Source organism: Microtus pennsylvanicus, chromosome 22 (assembly GCF_037038515.1).
Source record: "Microtus pennsylvanicus isolate mMicPen1 chromosome 22, mMicPen1.hap1, whole genome shotgun sequence".
Classification (NCBI taxonomy): Eukaryota; Metazoa; Chordata; class Mammalia; order Rodentia; family Cricetidae; genus Microtus; species Microtus pennsylvanicus.
In genome coordinates, this window is record NC_134600.1 from 35,379,076 (window position 1) to 35,403,136 (window position 24,061).

The 24,061-nt window shown below is 42.4% G+C and overlaps 1 long non-coding RNA gene and 1 pseudogene across 1 annotated transcript; one reads left to right on the forward strand and one right to left on the reverse strand.

The window, feature by feature from the left end:
- Positions 1-1,023: 1,023 nt before the first annotated feature.
- Positions 1,024-1,285, forward strand: LOC142840081 (small ribosomal subunit protein eS28-like; annotated as a pseudogene).
- A 14,498-nt stretch (positions 1,286-15,783) lies between these two features.
- On the reverse strand, positions 15,784-20,595 carry LOC142839897 (uncharacterized). Its single transcript, XR_012908851.1, has 3 exons — positions 20,541-20,595; positions 19,249-19,391; positions 15,784-15,898 (listed from the first exon to the last, which is right to left on the reverse strand). It is a non-coding gene; the product is annotated as an uncharacterized LOC142839897 (long non-coding RNA).
- Positions 20,596-24,061: the final 3,466 nt, after the last annotated feature.

A 24,061-nucleotide genomic window follows, 5' to 3' on the forward strand; every position in this document is an offset into this window, starting at 1 on the left:
ACATGTACTTCATTCATTTTGTTCTGTTTTGGAGGCAGGGTCTCGCTCTGTAGCATTCACTGGCCTCAAACTCATACAGGGAATCCTCCTGCCTCTACCCCCCAAGCACTGGAGTCAAAGCCCATGTGTCACCATGCCTGGCAGTCATTCATTTTTGTGGACACACTTAAGAAATGACATCACGTGGGATGTTCTGATGTCTGAAGTTCTCTCAGCCATCATTTCGTGGAAACTCATGGGCTCAATAAATGATGTAATAAACTGAAGTTCCAAGAAGGATCTCAAGTTCTGAATGATTATGTAGCCAACCTGGACATAGATCTCTGGTGTCTGGACCAGCTCAGGATTTTGTGTGCCCTTCTCAGTATGAAGCAGGGGTTTTCTAGCCCTTCCATGCTGCCCAGTTCCATTCAGGAATGTGGAGAGGATCCATGGATATTTATTTTCTCTGTATTTGTAGAACAATCTCCCTTTATCTGAAGTTATGTGTTCTGAGATACGCAGTGGGTCCCCAAAACCACTGATAGCACCAAAGCTGGTGTTCACACACTGACCCAACAGTTGATCTCATAGCAGCCTGACCCATAAACCTGCCAGAGAAGCAAGAAACACTGGAGAGGAAAACCTCAGGTCAGGTGGGTGGGTCAACATGGGATTTTATATTGCTCTTTAGAATGCTGTTCGATTCGGAACGTACATTGTTTGTTTCTGGAATTTTCTGTGGGATGTTTTTGGAGCATGCTTTACCATAGGGGAACTGAAGCCACAGAGAGGCGCTGATTGCCATGAATACGATTTTCAATAATCCTGACACAGCAGCTTGTGAATTCTGCCTTGAAAGTCACCCCTTAATCTCCGTGGAAAGCTCAAACTGAGTCAACACGTCACTGTTAGAGACCAGGCAATCTCCATGATAACTTTTGCTTTTTAGACCAGTGTATTCATATGTATTGTACACATACAAGTATTTAGCTAAAGATGTTTTTAAAAATATTTCCCGCTCTCCGCCTGATCGCCGCCATCATGGACACGAGTCACGTGCAGCCCATCAAGCTCGCTAGATAACCAAAGTGCTGGGCAGGACCGGTTTGCAGGGACAGTGCACGCAAATTTATGGATGACACCAGCCGCTCCATTGTCTGAAACGTCAAAGGTCCCGTTCGAGAGGGAGATGTGCTTACCCTATTGGAGTCAGAAAGAGAGGCTCGGAGGTTGCGCTGACCTTCCTGCTGGGTCCTGAGTATCCACCACTTGGCCCATGATGACCTGCGACTATTAAATAAAACATTTGCATTGTTTAAAAAAAATTTCCTATGAGATCACTGAAAAACTATAAATCTGGAGCTGGAGATGTGGTTCAGTATCTAAAAGCACCGTGGCTTTTCTTCCAGAGGAGCCAGGTTCAAGTCCCAGTACCCACATGAACAGCGTTCTCCATTCCCAGGAGATCTGATGCCCTCCTCTGGCTTCCAGGGGCACCAAGCATGTACGTGGTACACAGGCCTATATGTGAAGCATATATACATATAAAATAAAATAAGTAAACAAATCTTTGAAAAATAAAAGTGAATCGACTACATGTTAAATAAAACATTGCTAGTAATAGTAACTATTTTTCTAAAACAAGTTTAGCGATGTAATTTTTCCTTTCGCAGGTCTATTAGCATCTGGGTTAATGAAAATAACTAGATTCTCATATCTGCTTCTGCATTCCATCTATTTCAACCTTCTACTTTGGGCTAAATTATAAAAAGATAATTGGGCCTCATACATATTATTTGGAAAAGTAAGACTGTTTTAATCTCTTTTTATGTAAATGCAGTATTACTTTTGATACTACAAAATTGCAGATCTCAATGAATGCAAGTGGCTTGAAGGATGGTTTACAACATAAACTGCATCTATGAATTCTTCCTGTTTTATCACATTGAAAATCATTTGTCCAATTTCTATTTCAAATCATCTTTTATCCATTTTATAAACCCACCCTATTACAGTCGTTTGGAAAAATAATGTCTTGTTGGATTGCACGGATCTTGCAACTTATTGTATATTTCGTTTTTCACTTTTTTTAGTAATTATTGATAATCTTCCAGATTCGTGGTGGCAGACATGAACTTTCCAAAACTTTAATTTTCACTTGAAAGTTTGAACTCTGGCAACAAATACCTCCAGCTTTCCCTTGTGACTGGCTTATCTAGCTTATTTTGATGGGTCTCCAAGGACGTAATTTATGTGTTACGATTAAAATGATGAAAAGAATATTCCATCAAAACAGCTTGGCCTGGATGAAGAGAAGTATACTGGCTTCCAGTGCCCTGTGAGCGTATTCTGTTGCTCACAGATTAAAACCTCATAATCTCCACAAAGTGTGTCATCTTATTGTTTCACTGAGGCTGTTCTGAAAGGGACCTAGGTTTTGCTTTACTCCACTTGCGTGATGGTGAACTCTGTGATGACTAACACACCTTGGCCTGCACTAAGGCATCTGTTGCTCAAACAAGGCAAATGTAAACATTGGTAAAAAGTCTGACACCACCCAATGTTTTATTATTATTATTGTTAAAATTTTCTACCTCCTCCCCTCCTCCCACTTCCCTCCCCCATCCCTCACTTCCCCTCCCCTTCCCTTTCCAGTCCAAAAAGAAGTCAGGGTTCCCTGCCCTGTGGGAAGTTCAAGGTCCTCCCCCCTCCATCCAGGTCTAGGAAGGTGAGCATCCAAACAGACTAGGCTCCCACAAAGCCAGTACATGCAGTAGGATCAAAACCCAGTGCCATTGTCCTTGGCTTCTCAGTCAGCCCTCATTGTCTGACACGTTCAGAGAGTCCGGTTTGATCACATGCTTATTCAGTCCCAGTCCAGCTGACCTTGGTGAGCTCCCATTAAATCAGCTCCACCATCACAGTGGGTGGGCACACCCCTCGTGGTCCTGACTTCCTTGCTCATGTTTTCCCTCCTTCTGCTCCTCATTTGGACCTTAGGAGCTCAGTCCGGTGCTCCAATGTGGGTCTCTGTCTCTATCTCCATCCATCGCCAGATTAAGGTTCTATGGTGATATGCAAGATAATGTTTTTAAAATGAGTTTTGATCTTGCAGACTCTCTGAAAAGGTCTTCAGGCTCCTGGGATGGTGGATCAGACTTTGGAAAGTGTTGCTCTGGAAAGCCATGCTGCTGTTTCATATAATCCACTAAACAGATTGATGAATTTATCAGATTGTCTCTTTTTCTATTGATCCATCCTTCCCAAAAGAAGTGTCACAGTGAGCAAATAACCTAACTGACCATTCATTTTTAAATGAGCTTTTAAAATTCACTTTGTTTTGCAGAGTTTGTAAGCTGGTAATATGTACTATGAGATTAAAAACAACATTGTATACATAATAAATTTTTAGGCATATGTGCTACGTCATTGCTACAGTATCTGGGAAGCCTCCATATGTACTTATTTTACTCTTGGTCAGTTATAAAATCAGGACTTTCAAAGGGGTTAGTTGTGAGGTCATAGCTCGGCAGTAAATTGTTTGAAAGAGGCCCTGGATTAGATCCCTAACAGCACCAAGGAGGAGAGAGAAAAGGAGGAGAAGAGGAAGGGAAGATACACACACACACACACACCACACACACAGAGGGGTGGTGGTGGTGGTTAGAATTTCATTGCCTACTACTTAAATAAAACTGCTAAACACACAATTAAATTTTAAGTAGTCCTTAATAGTATTAATTAAAAGTCAACACAAGTAATAAGTTTTCACCTATTAGAAAGATTTATTCCCTCATTCAAAATGCATTCATTAGCTCCCTAGAATGTGAAATTATATATATGCAAATTTTATTTACAAAGACCTCAATTCATACAGACCACAAACTACAGTATCTAAAGAGTCTTATAAAAGAAAAGTGAGATTATGTATGAGTGCATATATGCTGATCAGTAAAAGACTATTAGCCTTCAACATTAAAGACAAGGAGGAACATTGCAGATGACTCTGGGGATGTACGAGTCTTCTCAAGAGTCTATTTCATGTTTCATGTTCCCGAGTGTGCATTTTAAGACATATTAACCTCTGCCAGTCCCTAACTAAAAAGTTGTGTTGCATTCCTTAAAATTGAGAATACAGGAAAGACAAGCATTTTTCTCTATTATCAGTGTGTTCTAGGTTGCTGGGGCCTGAGGGGGGGGGGATGACTTGAATGCCCTTGGCTGTGCTGAACAGCAGCTCTCTGGAGACTGTTGAAAGTGAAGCCCCAACCTGTGGCATTTGCCAGTTTCGTGGTAATAAATCTTCTCAATCTGGGACCATTTCAAGCAAACAAGCTTTACGATCATTTTGTAAAAGTTCTGGATGCTTGATGTTCCAAGCTCTTCTTCTGGTAAGAGCTGACAGGAACACGAGCCTGGGAGCTCCTGGCTTCTAGCATTGGTAGAGGCTTGGAGCAGAGCCCGACTCTGCAGCAATCAGTCAACAGCTTCAGTTACAGGTAAACTATCAGAAAGGGTTCCTCCCTGTACTGACTTATAGGTAAGTACACGGAGTCCTGAAGAGGTGGCTTGATTTCCCAGGAGCATCCAGTGTCAGCGGATCACTCATGATTGTACTCCTGTCTTTAACAGCAGAGGCATGGTTCTCAAATGCTGTTCTATGTTCGAATCGCCTGAAGAATACCAAGAAGCCCCAGGTCAGTGATCCCTCCCCCAAGCTTCTCTCTCAGAGAACCCTAGATGATGAGTTTCTAACAAGGTGGGGTAGGTAGTTCTGAGAAGGGGCCTGAAACAGTTCGCCTTGGATATGCATTTGCTACTTTTTCAATGCCATGCCTGGATAGCTAGGAAAACAGCTTAAAGGAAGGGAGATTCCTTTTGGTTTCAGATGCCTCCACTTGTTCCAACTGGCCTCCTTACTCTTGGGACTGCAGCAAGGTACTCCATCTACTACTGAAAATGCAGTAGAAGTAAAGCCAAAGCTACCTTCCCTCCAACACATTTGGTAATTCTTGATTATTTGTTTGTTATTATTCCTTGCATTTGATATCTTTGTCATTAAATAAACATTGAACAGGTGTTTACTTGCATTGTTCCAGTCTCATGTTTCATGTCAAGGACACCAAAAAGATCCAAACATCTTTGCAATTAGGAGTAGGCATGCACGAGGGATTTCAGCACAATATGAATTGGGTCATAGCTTGCCCTGATACCATAGAGCCACAGAGGTGTTCAAGTCAGTCTGAGATATCTCTCTCTAAGAGAGCTGGTATCTGAGGCAAGGCTTATAGGGAGTTAATGGACAGAAATGGTTCCAAAAGTGGGAACAACAGGCATAACTCATGAAGAAATGTCTATTCCAGAGTCCCCTTTCCAAAACGCAAATGTAAACAAAACTCCCATTCCCACCGCAGCCAGAGTGGCCTTTATCAAGACAATAAATGATAACAAATTCTAGTTAAGATGCAGGGTGTAGAGGCACGGGGAATAAAGCCTTCTACACTATCGCTATGAATGTGAATTAATCTAGTAAGCATGGAAATCAATATGGATGTTTTCCCCAGAACTAAAAATATAACTACTGCATGATCTAGTATACTATTCCTTGGTATTTACCTGAAGGAATCTAAGTTAGCTAACAATAGGATATCTGCATCGCCATGTTATTGTGGCCCATCAGTGGGGTGTAAGGATCAAGAAGATATGGTATATGTATACAGTTATTCATCACTGAAGGAGAGAGAAATTATATTATTTGTAGGAAAAGAGAAAAAAACGAGATTATCATGTTAAGCACACAAAAAAGGACAGATTTAGAAAGACAAATATGACATCTAATATGTAAAATTTAGATTGAAAATAAAGCCATGAAAATAGAAGGGGCACCTTGGCTTGGGAAGACAAATGAGTGGGAGGGAAGATGAATAAGAAATTGTATTTTCCTATGTAGATCTATGTATGTATGTCTGTCTTAAGGTCCTCTTTATTCTCTAGGTTCTTTGCAGTTGTGGACTATAGACTGATTTTTCTTTTCTAGGAAGGAGAAAAAGACAAGATCTCCTGAGCAAATTGGGACCATTGGAGAGGTAAAAGAGGAGAGGGGCAGAAAGAAAGGGGAGCAGACAAAAATGTATAGCTCAATAAAAACAATAAGAAAAAGAAATTGTATTTTATCTCCTTTGACATTTACATCTCTGCTTCTTAAAATCATTATTTTTTATATTAAGAATAGAAACCCTATTTCTCCTTCCTCCATTATCTGCTCATCACATTGCTATGGTCTGAATCTCTCGACAATGCATGTGCTAAAAACCCTTTTCTGAATCGAAACACTACCATTTGAGTTGATGCCCTCATGAAAGAGATGCCTGGAGCAGGCCTTCACCGGAAACCAATCCTGGCGTCCTTATATTGAACTCATGTGATCTAGAACTGAAAAACAACAACAAGAAAACCTGTGTTGCTAAAAGCTGCCCGGTAGAGCAGATGTGGTATTTGCAGACACAAGATTCGTGAGAGCATCTATTCCAGTAAAAATGTCTAAAAGCTACACTCTGAATTCTGGGACCACCTTTCAAGTGCCATTTGCAGATTAGGACTAATTTGTATTAATCTCATTTGTTGCCTAGATCTGTGCTTTTGTTAATCATGAACTAGCAACAAGACGTGAACAAGTCCTATAGACAAAGAAAAGGCAGAGCGCAATGTAATTGTCAAACCATGGGACATTTATGGACGACTTAGCCCTACCGTACTGCAATCTCTCATTGTGACCTTACGTTACATCTTTACAAATACAATCTGCATTTGAGATTATCAAGTTGAAAAGAAGATGCCTAGCTTAAAATTTTCTCAAACATGCATTTTGTCAAACATATAAACTTCCATGATATGACAATAACAGAGAGTACAAAGAAACAATCCTCACCTTCTAAGAGCCATAGTTCTTTTTACAGCTCTTCGCTGAGAATAAGAAAGTCTTTCCCACAGCTCCCCAGCCAACTTTCCCTTCTGTTTCACAGAGCTTGGGGAGGCTGCTAATTGGTAATTCTGAACAGGTCACTGTCAGGGGAAGTGTGGAATCGTGATGAGTTCAGACTAATTTCAGGAGGTGGGCTAGACGCTAGGAAGGCAAACACTGTCATTATTAAAACCAGCAATCTCTACTAGATTTTCTCGGCATTCTTTCAGCTGTGTTGGGAGCAGGGCCACACCCTTTCCATGCATTGTATTATTTAAAAATAAATCCATTTAATGGGTGTTATGCCCATTTAGCAGAATTGCGCACCGGGTGGTAGTTAAAGCAGAACATCACACCTGGCCGAGGCACTGAGAGTAAGCATGACCCAGCATGGGTCAAGCCAGCCAGCACTCAGTATGGAGAGAGGAGGGGCTCCTGATTCCTCACCCCTAACTGGGGAGCTATAAACACTCCCTATCTTCTGGGGAATGAAGAGTCGGTTTTCTTTAGGATGGAGTGCCTGTACATCAACCACACATCACTTCATTGGATGGTCCCACACCCAGGACAGCACAAATTGAAGTTGATGGGTTATTATAAGAAAAGACGAGAAGTTGGGGCCGTAGGGAGGAGAGAATGAATATGGAAAAAATTAGGGTAGCAGTTGGGTAAATATGACGAAAACACAGTGTATGCAATTTTTAGAGAATTACTAAAACTATAATTAAAAAGGAAATGTAACAGCTATAAAATTAAATAAACCCAAAAGATATAAACCTTCATTATTTCCACGTCACAAACAGGGAAACTGAAGCTATGGTTAGTGAATGACTACAAATTCATCATCAGTAACTGCTGAGCTAGGACTCAAGCCTGAAGGCTGCTCCAAAGTGTGCAGCACCAGAACACTGCCCTATAAAGACCGCTCTGCTGCCCACAGAAACACGAGCTTATAAACCCAAGTGCGTCGTTCAGATACCGAGACAGTTAGTAAGGAAAGTATGGCAGAAACATCAGCAGAAAGGAGTGGTAAGATAGAGGAGAAGTATCCAAAAGAGGCTATATGAAGGAGGCTTAAATGTACCCAAATCCTCTAGTTCAAAGTGGGGTGCACTAAAATGTGGCCTGTGACTTTTATGATGCCATGAGAAAGGTTGGAAGAGCCAGAAAAGGGGTTAAAAACAAGTCCACAGGTTGCTAAGGTGTGGAGAAAATAGACTACTGGATAATGAAACTCATATCTACTGAGTGCTTCCCTGTGCTCGGACTTGTTCCAACAATTCTGAGATGCAAACTTATTATTTCCTGAATTAAAGATGCGATATGGAACTCCAGGGGTTTATAAAAGGATTAAAGATATAATTAAGTAAGTGAACTCCAGGAAATGCTTCTTTGCACAGAGTAGAGTCCTCCACAGATGTAGGCTGTGACCGCGAAGAAGTCACGGGTCTTTCCACATTTCAGTGTGCCATTTTCATTGTAGACTATTATTATTGATAGCTATTGTTTGCTTTTCTAATTATTTTCATTAGCAATATTTGATAGCAATATTATCTGTAAAAGAAGGGTATGACTTGGAAGATTGGTTCTACAGGTAAAGAAACCATCGTAGATGAGATGCTGGCTGTGAGACTCTGAGGTGCACTTGCTGCCTGATGCAGACTCAGCACCAGCAAGAGTAGCAACCAAGGATCTCGAAGCTCATATTTATGACTCACCTGTTCCAATGACACCCGGATCCACGCTCTGCCATTCTCGGGCCTGAGAGATGAATTTCTCAACCGATTTTAAACTGCTGGGTCTGCTCTTTATGAAACTTTTCTTTGTTCCTCTCTACACTGTTGGCCTTTGTCTGCAAACGGTCATAAAAGTTTCATAAAATGACAGGTAAGGGACCTGGAAAAGATGCAGGCACATGGTATTTGACACTCAAAAGATATATGTGTCCTTCAGTGAACTCTGAACAAAGCAGTTCTCTGGGCATTAAAGTAATAACAAAGAACCCGCGTCCTTTCAAATAGTAAATTATATTGTCGTGGGAGTTATTTTGTCCAATAAATAGCTAGTTTTACACACACACACACACACCACATAACAAACTAGATACCTTTTACTTTAGATGCACATTTGAGTCTTTGTAATGTCTGAATAGTTGGACAATAAAAAATGTGCTAAATTGCAAGTGTGGGGAGTTGGAAAGCTGGTTCAGTAGGTAGGAATGCCGTTTGTGCCAGCATGAGGATCTGAGTTAGGATCCCAAGTACCCAAGAAGCCTGGCATCGGTTAGGGTGATGGCACACTTTTTTAATCTCAATATGTAGAAGGTAGAAGCAAACAGGTCTCTGTGAGTTCAAGGGCAGCCTGGTTTAAAAGATAAATTCCAAGGTGGCCAGGGCTACACAATGAGATCCTGGAAAACAAAAACCACACAAAGATGAGGTATGACTACCCATCTGTGCCTGTAATCACGTTATTGGCGGGGCAGAGACAGACAGGTTCCAGGACATTGCTGACGGGCTAGCCTGGCCTAAACTGTGAGTTTCTTGTTCGGTGAGAAACACTGCTTCAATGTAGTAAGGTGAACAGTGATAAGGGATCCTTCTAACCTCTACACGTATGCACATAGCTATGTACACTCGCATGCATCACCCCCACACAACACGCATACAATGTAACTAGAATAAAATGTTTGAGCAGAGGATTCCTCCTTTCCTACCCACTTTTCTGTTTCCGTCTTTCATGTCGTTACTTAGAGAGAATGTTAAGACCTCCATAGTGTGTGTCTTAGTTCCACTTAATTAATTCCCACTTAGCGGCTACATCAAATCTCTGGAAATGGACTCTGTGTAGAAGACTGAACCACGTGAGGAATCCTTGGCTTTGGATATTTCCGTGGGATGTTTATCAGATAGACATGGCATTTAGACATTATTATAGAATATTAGGCCTGAACTAAATTATCTTCCTTTCTTCTAAGTGGCATTATGTCTATCCTCACCCCAAGTGTTCTGTTTACTAGTGCAAGCAAAAATCACCCCATTCGGCAGTCTGTACGGATGATATCCAATGGTGAAAACCTGTGCTTGTCATGGAAAGGTCTGGAACTGACCAGATGCTGTCCCTGCATTCGCTGTGTGGTATGCATCCAATCTTGCGGGGCTTTTTGTAGGCTGTAATTTACTATATGACATTGTATTAGTCAGGGCTCCCTAGAGAAACAGAACCGGTGGGATGAAGCTATGCATCCACAGATTAATATTAAGTAAGTTTTAAAATAGTAGCAATATCAGAGTCACCCCTGAGAGCTGAGAACCTAGTAGTTACTTTTTCCTTGAGGCTGGGTGATTCAGCATTTGGTGTAATCCATGATGGCTTTCTCTTACTGGAGAGAACCCAACAACTGGTAATAGCTTAGTCCACAAGGTGGGGTACACTCGCAGTTCCAATCTGACACCAGAAGCCCAGATGATTCCTCTGAATCTGTAAGCGAATCCCTGACGAAATGCCTTCTTTCGGTAAAAAGCTTTGGTCGTAGTGAACACTTAATCCCACCATAACACTATTGTGAAATAAGCTGTGAGTGGTGCCACTTCAGCATAGTCTCAATGCTAAGTCTTCAAATAGCGCCTGACCTAAGAGAAGACCTCCTCCTTTGCTGGCTCCAGCAGACCTCTTACATTGTGTGTCAAGTCCCACGTCTCAGAACCATGGACAGCACCCGTCCCAACATTCTCATTTGATGAAAAGCAGATATTGCAAAAGGACATTAAATTCTTTCTGAAGGCAACCTAATTATTCAATACAGCAGCATGGGCGAGGAACACAATCTCATTTTCCTTCTTTCATAGTTGAAAAAATGAAAGCTCCCCAATATTGCTTAGGGTCTTAGCTGGGAACATCCTTATGGATTCCTGGGAATTTTTCTAGTGCCAGGTTTCTTGCTAGCCCCTCAATCAAAATATCTCTGTCCTTGCTCTTCATCTCTGTCCTTCCCCCATCTCTAGCATTCTGTTCCCCCAAGTTCTCCTCCCCTCCTCATCCCCTTCTGCCCCCACCCCCACGCTCCCAATGTTCTCATGAGATCTTGTCTACTTTCCCTTTCCAGTTGGATCTATATATGTTTCTCTTAGGATTCTCCTTGTTTCATAGCTTCTCTGGGGTCATGGACTATAGGCTTGTTATCCTTTGTTAGTATCCACTTAGGAGTGAGTACACACCATGCTCATCTTTCTGGGCCTGGGTTTCCTCACTCAGGATAGTTTTTTGTAGTAACAGGCATTTGCATGCAAATTTCAAGATGTCATTGTTTTTTATTACCTATGGTAGTACTCTATTATGTATATGTACCACATTTTCTTTATCCATTCTTTGATTGAGGGCCATCTAGGTTGTTTCTAGGTTCTGGCTATTACAAATGATGCTGCAATGAACATAGTTGAATAAAAGTCCTTGTAGTATGATTGAGCATCCTTTGGGTATGTGCCCAAGAGTGGTGTTGCTGGATCTTGAGGTAGCCCTGTAGTCAGTTTGATGGCAATCTTAAATATCATCATAGAAACTTCATCCAGCAACTTATGGAAGCAAATGCAGAGATCTGCAGTGGAAAACTGGGCAAAGTCCAGTTGAAGAGTGGGAGAAGTGAGAATATGAGCAAAGAAGCCAAGACCATGATGGGGATACCCACTGAAACAGTCTACCTGAGCTAATGGGAGCTCACCAACTCCAGCCAGACAGCGAGAGAACCAGCAAAGGACCAAATTAGTTTCTTTGAATGTGGATGCAGTTGTATGGCTGGGGAGGACTGCGGGACCACTGGCGGTGAGACCAGGATTTATCCCGACTGCTTGTACTGGTTTTTTGGAACCCATTCTTTTTGGAGGGATATCATGCTCAGCTTAGATATAGTGGGGAGGGCCTTGGTCCTGCCTCAGAGTGAGGCACCAGACTTTGTTGACTCCCCATGTCTCTGAGGAGTGGATAGGGTGTAGGATAGGGGCAGTGAGGGGTGGAGGGAAGAGGAAGAAGGGAGGGAGAGGCATGTAAAATGAGAAAAGATAGCTTTTTTAAAAAAATACATAAATAAACAAATTTTTTCAAAAATGAAAGCTCGGAGACAAAGCCTCACATGCAGGGAGGAGGGTGAAGCAAACTTTGGAAAGTTCTTTAAAATGCAGATGATCTATAGAAACTTAGTGGTATTCTAAATCCTTCAGCTGGCAACACAAAACTGCTGCCTTTTCTTTGTTAAAATTAATTTTAAAATTGGGCCCGGGGAGATTGTTCAATGGATAAAAAACTTGCTATGCAAGCAAGCAGGAGGAACTGAGTTAAACCCCAGCACCCACAAGAATGCCTGGCAGGTGTGTTTGCCCACCTTAAACCCCAGTGCTTAGGAGACAGAGAGAGGAGATGGCCCCTAAACTGGCTAGCTAGACCAGCGGAGCTGGCAAGCCTTTGTTTTACTAGGAGACCTGCCTCAGCAAATATGTGCAGAGCAGTTGAGGAAGACATCTGATGTCTGTGCTTGGTTTACACACACACACACACACACACACACACACACACACACACACACAGAGGCATACACACGCATGCATACATGCGCCCATTGCGCCCATACATACACAGACACACACTCATACCTGCAGACATATACATCCATACATATGCAAATATGCATAAACACTCTTAAGAACATCACATACATATATACACACAGAACATAATGATTTACAATTCTTCAGTTATATATAATGTGTAAAGCTGAGTAAAAGCTGGGCTAGTTACACATTTACATAAATGGAACCATGTGCACACACACGCATGTGCACTAGTGGTCTTGGCGTCATTGACTTTCCTGAAAACGAATGTGAAAGCAGTAACACTAAACAGCGGTCTACGTGTGTTGTTGTTTTTAAAACAAATTCTTTCATGGTAGCACGGAGGCGATGCTTCTCTGGAGAGGAAATGCAACCTAACAAGATGAGTCCATCTTCAGGTGTTCTGGGTAGAGCAATGGTCACCTCGAGCACAAAATTTGAGCGCTAACAAACTTCTTGGCAGTCTAGCTCTGGGAACCCCACTTCTGTCTCAAAGGACAATGAGGAGTGTGCACTGTGATTCCATCGCTCATAAAATACAGAGTTCTCGCCACAGGGTAACTTGCTTCTCTGGCTGCTTCACGGCACATCTGGTGGGCTCGGGAAGGTTTGCCCAGGCTTCATCAATGTCCGGGGATTTGTGATTCGTGGAGGAGATCAACAAACTGGTGCGGGCTGATTGTGTTGTTGCTGAACGGCACCATCTGCCTCGACTTGGAGATCGTCAAAGATTTCTTAAACAGTGGTGTGGAATGATCTCATAAGAGGTGTTACCAGCGGTTTTCCCATGCCTGTTGATAGAAGTGGAATCAAAACCATAACCCTAGGTGGTGAGTTTCTGAAATTAAATGACTTATTGTGCCTAAGTCTCCTATATTCAAAATGAGCTTTCCCTAACAGCTTTAGCAAAGAGGAAAAAAAAGTGCTCCAGAATCTCTGAATATTAGTTTAGACCCAGTGGTTGTCTCCTTGGCTTATAGATAATAAGAGTTTAAAGTGCAGAATCTGGATGCAATAGGACTGTGTTGCTAAAATGAAGTGTTAATCATTTGGAGCATGGCCTAAGATCCATCCTTAGGTGCGGTGACAGCGGCATACAAAATACTCACGTGATCTCTCTGTGGTGGCTCCTTTAACAACGACAATGAAAGCTGTGCTTATTTGGGTATTTCCTTTCCCCCCTAAAATGATCTTATATCTTCATTGTCCACTTCCCGTTTACTCTCTCGGTTAGGTTAGGGCCAGGTTGCTAAGTTTCCCGAAGGTCTTTGTCTCTCTTCCAGGCTGAGGCAAGTCGGAGCTGGTAGGCTTTCCTTCATTCTGAAACCCCCCCAGTAGAGACAACCTTGGAGAGTGTGTGTTCCAGATGTCACAGCAGATAGAGTTCTGCCTGGCCAATATTGGGCTGTGATGAGAATGAGAAATAAACTCTTATTGCGTTAAACCCCAGAGATTTAAGGGTTGTCTATCACAATTAATTACTTCAAACAATGCAGACCACAATTATCAGATGGCATTGAGATTTCTCACCACTAAAGACAAATCTCATTTTCACTACTAACTAGGGTATGCCAGGAAAGTTTTTTGTCTTATTAAAGGGGGGAGGCGGAGAGATCTGTATTAACTCTATAGCATTGCTCTTAAGAATGATACCCTTGGGTGCTTTGTGTAAAGATGAGCCTACACTCCGATTAGGTGGAATTGCAGTATGATTAAAAAAAACCCCAGAGACAGAAATTGGGGTTCAACCTGAAGGTCAGAAAAGCAAAATAGCCAGCCCTACCTCTTACCTCTACCTCAGCCTGAAATGGTGATCCTGCTTCCTGTTATCTCAGAATGAGACTGTGAGTGAGAGCTGTCTCCTCCTGTCTTTTATTTTTCTCTAGTGCTGGGGTTAAAGGCGTGCACCACCACCGCCTGGTTTCTATGGATAATTAGTAGCACGGTTAATGGGATTAAAGGTGTGTGTCACCACTGCCTTGTATGTAAGGCTGATCGACAGCTGTTTTAGTCTCTGATCTTCAGGCAAGCTTTACTTATTAAAATACAAATGAAATATTACTACATGGAATGATCTGCCAAATAAACATTTATGTCATATTATCACTGTCTTGGTCTTATAACTAGGCTGGAAGAACAATGTCTAATTCTAGTATGTAATTCTCTCTCTCCCTCTCTCTCTCTCTCTCTCTTTCTCTCTCTCTCTCTCTCTCTCTCTCTCTATATATATATATATATATATATATATATATATATATAAATTATAGTATCTCTTATGCGTCTCTCAATAGCCCCTAGTCTGGCAAAGCCACCTCTCCTGTGGGAGCTTCAATGTCAAAAGCAGTAATGTTTTCACAAACAACGGGAATACATTCCAAAAGAAGACATTCTTAGTTTCATCATTGCACAAGCACCATGGATTACTTCTACACAAATAAAGACAAGTGTTACGTCACTAGACACCACAGCCTTATGAGACCACATCTTACGTTTTTGTGCATTGTTGACTGCACTATCCTTGTATGGTACGTGGCTCATATTCTTTGAGCCATCTCCTGTTAGGGGGAGTGTATCACCCTAACCTCCTGGATTTAATCGCAGTGTGTGCTGAGTGCCAGAAGAGGACAGAGGAACTCAGGCTTTAACAAGCTTCCATCATGAGCTCTCTGCTCATGGAAGATGACTTTTAGAGGAAACTCATTGTTACTATAGAAGGCATCTGTCGCATTATCTTAGCCACAACAGGCGAAACCCAAGGACGCCTTCCTTTGCCAAAAGTTCCTAGCCAAGAAATGCATTCAGTGACCTGGAACTGAGTGCATGATTGTCCAGGCTGTAAAGCCCATGGTGGAGATAAGATTACTGCCTGTAACTCACAAAGGAGACACAAAGAAGGTTTGCCCAAGAATATGTGTCGACTTCCTAGACCCACTCTAGACAGAAAGCTCTCTATTTTAAATGAGGTTCCTGATATTTTTCCATTATTAGCGGATTTTTTTCCACAGCGGCAGACTTAATGTTGCATTAAAGTTCTTGAAAAAAGAAAACACTAGTAGCAAGTCCACCTGGCTTTAAAGTCCCGACAGTAACATTCCCCCCACAGGGGTCTTAGTCCTCGCAGAGGGCTGTCTGTCTCCACAGCACCCTTGCAATCCCTGCATCCCCTTCTCATCCATAACAAAAGAAGGGCCGTTACCTAAGGAGCGATTTTAAGGACAGGCTTGGTGACTCTGTACCTTATCCTCTTTTCCACTCTGGGATTTGTTTGACTGCAGATGACACGCCGTTGGTTTCCTTTCTATCAAGGGTAAGCGTAGGCACAGCTCTGCCTTTTCAGGTGGAGGCCGCAACGTACCTGTGATGAGATGGTAAAATTCTGGGATTCAGACTAGAAACTCCCTCTTATTAGACACCTAAGCCACGCCCCGCGATTCACCATCAACGGGAAAGAAAACTGACTCTTTGTTTACCTGGCTTCCTTGTCTCTCAGTTTAGAACCTGACTTGAGAACATGTGTAAAATGATAGAAAATGGCGAAGCAGATACCTTGGGCAGACCCTGCCAAGGTAAGCACCTAAGAGAACAGGACTCTGCAACAGAGTTAGTGCAATGGTCTTATTGGGGGAGGGGGGGAGGATAATGGGGGAAAGGCTATCTGGGTGGGGAGAGGAGAGAGGCAGGGAGGCAGACAGACAGGAAAGCAAGAAGAGCCAGAGGAGGGACTGACTGAGAGGCACTTTTAAGAGGTGCACATCACAGCAACCGGTGATGTCAGTGCCTAGGCAGGCTGGTCACCCCGCAGGAGCTAGCAGCGTGTGAGCCAGCCCAGTCCAGAAGTCCATCATCCCAACTATGGAAATCTGTCCGACGGTTCAGGCTGTGAAGTTTTCTTCTCTGCGATAGCTTACTGTAAGCAGATGGAGGAAGAATGAGGAGTAGAGGAAGGGGGAAGAGAAAGAGGAGAGGAAGAAGGCAGAAGTGTAAGAGGAGGAGAAAGAAAGAAAGTGCAGGGGAGATTGGTTTGTAAGAGGACAATGGTTCACAGGATCAAGGCAAAGACAAAAAGTGCTGTAGCCCTCAAAGGGAGAAGGATTCGGGGAGCATGAAGCAGCAGGGCTCCCTCCAGGCTGCCTTTTTCCTGCCCTCTTTAATTCTTTTTTCATACATCACATTCCGACCATAGTTTCCTCTCCTTCTACCACTCCGATGCCTCCTTTTACCATTCTTCTCCCCAGATACATTCTTCCTCCATTTCTCATCAGAAATAAAAAGGAAAAAAAAGGAGTGGGCTTCCCAGGGATATTAACTGAACATGGCCCAACAAGTTACAATAAGAATAGGCACAAACCCTGATATCACGACCGGACGAGGCAACTCAATAGGAGGAAAAGGGTCCCAAGCACAGGCAAAAGGGCCAGAGACACAGAGGAATGAGAAAGCAGTCAGTCAGTGGGCAGATGAAGTCAGTAGCTCAGTCTTCGGGTATCCGCTAGCACTGGCATTCACTGTAGTAAGCACAGTGCTGAGGCTCAGGTTTAAAGCCTAGACTTCCTATTTCTGCCTGTCTGAAGCAGGAGGCTGCTGCTTGAGATTAGAGGAGGATTGGCACAGGCAACTTCTTTTTTCCCATCTTCTACGGCATGAGTTTCTATTTGGCTTCATTTGAAGCAGGCACTGTGGTCTCTTGTTGATTTCTTTAGCAGGTTTTTGGTGCATGAATAGTTGTTCTATTTGTATCAGATCTTACCCAGCTGCCGTTTGGTTCCACTTCCTTTCCTGCTTTGTAAAAAGTTTGCTTATTTTTATTTTATGTGTATTATTATTTGCCTGCATGTATTTATGTGCTGAGAGAGAGAGAGAGAGAGAGAGAGAGAGAGAGAGAGAGAGAGAGAGAGAGAATGTTTGGTGACTACTGTAGGCTAGAAGGCATCAGATCCCCTGGAACTGGAGTTTTAGGCAGGTGTGAGCCAACATTTGGATGCTGGGAAACAAATTCCAGTCCTTTGCAAGAACAGCAAGTGCTCTTAAACACTGAGCCATCTCTCCAGGCCCACAGGTCTTTAAAAAAAATCAATTTCAAACTCCTAGTAATTGAATAACATTTTTACTTCATAATATCTCTCGGTTCTCTTATTGTTCCTTATTGAACACAAGAGTAGTTCTTAATTTACAGGCAGCTCAATACTAACCTAGGTGTGGTGCATACTCCAGAACAAAGATGGTATAAAGAATGTGGAGTAGAAACCAAGTTCTCACTGATCCACTTCCCAGTCCTAGAGACCCAGCCGTTGTGAAAGCTCTAATGCAGTCTCCCAGAGACAAATCATGACGTTAAGGACAGGCATAGCCTTTAAACAATTCCTGATTACATTGAAAATGTAATCTGAGTTTGGCTTTTATTATTTTTGACATTTTCATATGCTTGCATAATCTATTTTGGTATTCATGTTCTCTTTTTATGCCCTTGTCTTTTCTAGATCAATTCATTTTTATTTAGGATCACGTATTCTCCTCCTTTTGGACTTCCTACTTCAAGTCTCTGGTTTTCTTTATATACTGCATTATTTATTCCTTTGTAAAAATGGACTGTGCTATTTTTTTTCTAGTTTTATGATACAAATTTCCTTGTGTGATTTGTGTATGTTCTTGCCTATTCTCACCCCATGTGGAAAAGCAGTATCGCCACACAGAGACACGGTGGTAGAAAGACAGAGTGGTGTTTACTTCAGAAAAGGGGTGGAGAGTTGGTCAGTATGTGGGGAAATGAACCAGTCCCGTCCAGATCCTCACTCCTCTTCAGGCCCTTTGCTCTATCTCCCCGTTAATGTCATGGCTCATTTCTCCCCTCTCACTGCCACATTCTACCCCAGCCAGTGCCATTTACAGAGACCTCGTGAGTGTTTCCCAGGCTGCTTGGATTCCTTCATGCGTGGCCTTGTTTGCATTTGCACAGGAACATCCAGGACACAGCCTCGACAATGTCACTGTAATCATCTCTCATCTGCTAGCGGTTCAGACAATACACAGTCCTTAGGAAAAGTTCTGGCCATTGATAGCTCAACTGAGGCTATCAGTCTATCTGCCACGATACTTGCTTCTAGTTGAAGTAAAATGATTTCTCATGGTATGTTGAACAGAGGTTTCTGTGCCACCCAGTCCTGCACCCGTTCAGTCCCAAAGAAACACACAGAGGTCTACATTAATTAGAAATTGGTTGGCCTGTTAGCTCAGGCTTCTTATTAATAACTCTTACATCCTACATTAACCCATAATTCTTGTCTGTGTTAGCCATGTGTCTTGGTACCTTTTATCAGTGAGGCTTTCTCATCTTTCTTCCTCTGTGTCTGGGTCACAACTGCAGACTGAGTCTTTCCTCTTCCCAGAATTCCCCTGTCCTCATTGCCCCGCCCATGCTTCCTGCCTGGTTAATGCTAGGGGTAAGTGTCTACAGGAAGATACTTCCTAATGAAAGGGGATTATCAATCTGTCCTCAGTGCTTAGTCCTGAGATGCCCATTTTAGGGGAGCCCTGGGAGAAGTAGAGAAGAAATGTATTTTTATCTGTTTGTTTCTGTGTATTTCCCCTCTCTCCATCTGCAGAATTGATATTTTCACACAAGACACCTGCCAGCCCTGTCTGTTCCAGGACTTCTCACTAATAACAACAAGTTAAATGAACCGCAAGTATCATTTCCTCTTTACAAACCTGATATCTTCCAACGGTTGTGGCACTCAGAATTATGGTAGCTTTATCTCTTGGGATAGTGTCTCATTTCCTGTTTTGAGGTAGTTGTTCCCTTCTTCTGATAGAAGGAAGTTATTCATCTGGCTTCTAGCAACACTATAAAACTAGAAGAAGAAAAAAAACTTTGGAAGTTGCAAAACTGATGATTAACAGGAATGCTGTGGCCTTGTTCAGTTAAGGGGTGCCACGCTGTTCACCCATTCACACTTGCTGATTGATTTAATGTTTGTAAATTTAGCTCTCCTCAGTCTCAGCTGATGTGTGGGTACATACACCAAGCAGACTGATATTTATGCCATAAGTGAGAAATAACTCGATAATTTATGAGTGGTGAAAACCCAAAGATGAGAAGGCTTTCCCCCAGAGAAAGAAGACACACACACACACACACACACACACACACACACACACTTTAGACAACTCTCCTTGGCACTTTCATTTTAAGAACGTGCGCATTTTATGGTGGAGTGGGAGAGGGAAATTGTGCAGCCCCCATGAACTTTTCCTTTTATGAGCTGTCTCTGAGAGAAATGCTTCTGTATAATGGAATACTTTTCTTTCCTTTCTGTCTCCATCGGCATAGAGGCTGAGCCCATGCTGGTAAGAGCGTGCAAAAGTCTATTGCCTGTGCGCTGGCTATCTGGGGGCTGCTAAGTGGCTGAAGCGTTGAAGAGATGTCACGCTGAGGGCACAGCTTGTGAGCGGTTTATGTGCTGTGTCCGGAGTGTACTTCTTTTTCTTCATAACTCTGTACTTGCTAACAGAGTTCTCTGTATGTTTCTTTCAAACCGGGAAGTGGTCTGCTTACAAAAGAACAACGTTCTTCCAAGGAAAAGAATTCTGTACAAGCTCAGAGAAGAACAGCTAAGGAAGAAAATTACTTGAATGTCTGCTTGGAATAGCGTTTCAAAAAAGACGTTGAGGCAGATGATTGCTTAAGTGGTTAAAGGTTTGGGTGACATCTAATTCCACCATAAAACGTGTGTGAGGCATATGCCGGTGCTCAAACGAGTCGAAATGACAGCCACACGTACAGGCTCACACGCTGCTCATCTTACATATATGTACTTCAGCCTGAGGATGGAGGCAAGTGTATAACGAGGAGGCGATTGGTCAGCTCCCCTCCCCCAGCCTTGCCTTTCCCTCCTTATTCCCTCATGTTTGGAGAACTCTGTAAAGATGTCGGGAGGACCTAAGTCAGAAAATTGATCAGGACTGCAAATGTTTACCCCTGCACAGTGGCGTGGACTCACCAGAGCTTTGAAGCAGGACACAAGCTATTTGACTTTTTTTTTCTTTTTCTTTTTTCTTGTTGGCACCAGGCCTGAGAGAGGAGAGGAAGAATTAGACGTCAGGAAGATATCAGACATCCACTGGTCCAGAGCAGTTTTGGGGAAAAATCTGGTACATGTCACCAAATGGCTCAACAGAAATCCAATACTACCTCCTTGAGAACCATCAATTGTTCTTGGTTGTTCTTAAAGTTTTTGTAAGTTTTAAATGAGTTGTATTAGAATTTAGTCCTTTGACAAGAGATTTTTAATACCCTCATATTATCAGGATAGATTCCTTACCAGCTTCGAGTCCTTATGATGATGTGTGTGACAGCCCCCTAATGCCAAGAGGCCGCAGTGCCTACAGGGCACCTGGGAGGATTCACAGGACCTGCAGCTGTTTGAGAAGGTTGGTGAGCGCCCACATTAAATCACCCTGCATCCTGGGTTAAATACTTGCTGAGCAGCTTTTTCTTTTCTTTAGAAACAAATGTTTTCCATTTTCAAAATGATTCATTTATTTTATGCGTATGTGTGCATGTTTCATGAATGTGTGTACATCCTGTATGTGGCTGGTGCCCGTGGACAGCAGGCTCCTTGGAGATGGAGTTACGGGGGCTTGTGAGATGCCACATGGGTGCTGGGGCTCTGAAGACAGACCCTCTGCAGGAGCAGCAGGTGCTCCTAAGTGTTTGGCTATTCCTCTAAGCCTTCTTTTTCTTTAAGTTTTCTTTATTCTTGAGAGATTCATATCTGTATCAATGAAATATAATCGTGTGAAACCCATTTACATTTTATTTATTTATTGTGTGTACATGTGTACACACAGGCCACAGTGTGCACATAGAGATCGGAGGATAGCTACCGAGTTCTCCCGTTCCACCAGGGGCCTCAAGCGGAGATCAGGCCTGGTAGTAGATACCATGACTATTGAGAATCTCACTATCCCCAGATACTGGATCTCTTCTAGAGAATATTTAACTAAGCTTAAGAGGTAGAAAATAGATATGCTTTCAAGATGTCATTATTTGTCTTCTTTCTTTTCTTTTCTTTTTTTGAAATTTGCAGGCAAATGGATGTATCTAGAAAACATTATATTGAGTGAGGTAACCCAGACCCATAAAGACAAATATCACATGTACTCACTCATATGTGGCTTTTAGATATAAACCAAAGAAAACCAGCCTACAATTCACAATCCCAGAGAACCTAGACAACAATGAGGACTCCAAGAGAGACATACATGAGTCTAATCTACATGGGAAGTAGAAAAGACAAGATCTCCTGAGTAAATTGTGAGCAAAGGGACCATGGGAGAGGGTAGAAGGGGAGGGAAGAGGAAGGGAGGAGAGCAAAGAAAAATGTAGAGCTCAACAAAAATCAATCAATCAATCAATCAATCTACATATGTATAAATATATATAGAGAGATTGATATATATATATATATCAATGCAAACAATTTAAAAAGTATACATTTATTTTCTGACAGTTTCTGTAAATAAGGAATCAGCTGTGGCTTGAGTGGTTTTCCCAGAAGCGCGTTAGCAAGTTGCAGCCCTATCTACAGCCTCAGCTGAAGAAAGATTTGCTCCCAAGTCCTGTATGTTGATTGCAGAAAGTATGTATTACTTTCACATTCTTGCCATGCAGCCACTTTCTTCTGCCTCTTCATAAAATGGGACTACTCCCTCCTCCCACCCCAGGTGTGTGCATGGGTGCAGGAATGTGTGTCTCTGTGTTTGTGTGTGCGTGTGTGTGTGCATGTGTGCATAGAAGTCAGAGGTCAAGGTTGGGTGTAACATCTCTTTTTAGAGGCAGGGTCTCTCACTGGGACTGGAGTTAGCTGACCCACTAGGCTGACTGACAGAGAGCCACAAATTTGTCTGACGCTGCCTCCCCACTACCCCAGTACTGGATTACAACATATATTATACTGTCTGGCCTTTTACTTGTGTGTTGTGTCCTCAAGCTTGTAAAACAAGCTCTTTCTCAGTTAAGCTGTCTTTCCTGTTCACTTCCCCATAAAATGTAAAAAGTCCCTGTTAAGGACTCACCTGTGAAGGCCATGCCCATCTAGGATAATCTTTGAGGTTCTTTTTGTTTGTTTGTTTTTGTTTCTGATTAATTCAAAGTTACCAATTAGGGGCTTTAGTTACACCTGTAAAATTCCTTCTTCGCTGTCATGCATTCTGCTGGTTGGTGCAGTGCTGGGGTTCGTTGAGATCATGGCATCTGCTCAGAATTCTACCTGCCATGTTTTCTGCCCACCACATTACACTCGGTTCATCTCATCTCCATTTTTACTCTAGGCAACTAAAATATCCCATGTAGCAACATCAGCCCCTTACACGGACACTTCCCTAACCAAATCACCCCTTTGTTACATTTCCTATTCTGCTGTCATATGAGAAGCACGCCCATTTCCTCAACTTTCTGATAATGCCTTTTAGGGCCGACACTATTCCCAAAGCCCTGCAGGTTTTCACAAGCATTCCCTGTGTGTCTCCTCCCCAGCTTCTACCAACCATAGGTCCGAACACTGAGGACATAACCTAGACATTGATGGCAGCAATATCAACTGAAGACTAAGTGCTGCAATTCACAGCGGGCTGGCAAGCACTCTGCAAGTTAGTGAACTGCAGCAACAGTCATATTTGACTCATACATCTGTCACCATTCCATACATAGGTTTGTGTTTGCTGAACAGTTACTCTGATAAGCTGAGATAATCCTCTTAGCTTAAAATTCACCATCTAGAAGTTCTCAGAAAAAAGCCACAGGAAATTGGTTGTCTAATTTACTTCTCGAGACCTAGAAAACCTGGAATACAAGCTGACACATTAAGAGATAAAACCACATTCGGCTTCTCTATCCAGTCAGCAGACAAGCTTCCTGCAGGTAGGCTGCTCCAGCACCCCCATCCCATCAAACAGACCCTGGAGTCTACAACTCCTATTCCACCCCTCAGCCCTCTTATCTCTCACAACCTGAGAGGAACTCTGAAAGTCAACATGCAAATAAACAGAAACGCAGACAACAGATAACCTCACACCAGCAAACCCAAAAGAAGGGAAACACACAAACACTATCACCAAAAAATAACAAGCATTAAAAATCACTGGTCATTAATATCTCTTAATATCAACGAACTGAATTAACCTATAAAAAGATATAGGCTAAGAGAATGGACACAAAAGTAGGATCCAACCTTCTGCTGTATACCAGAAACACACCTCAGCCTCAAAGATGGACACTACCTCAGAGTTCAGGGCTGGGAAAAGATTTTCCAATCAAATAGACCTAAGAAACAAGTGAGTGCAGCTATCCTAATATCTAACAAAATTGATTTCAAACTAAAATCAATCAGAAGAGATAGAGAAGGACACTTTATACTCATAACAGGAACAACCCATCAAGATGAAGTCTCAACCCTGAATATCTATGCTTCAAATACAAGATCACCCACATATGTAAAAGAAACATTACTGAAGTTTAAAT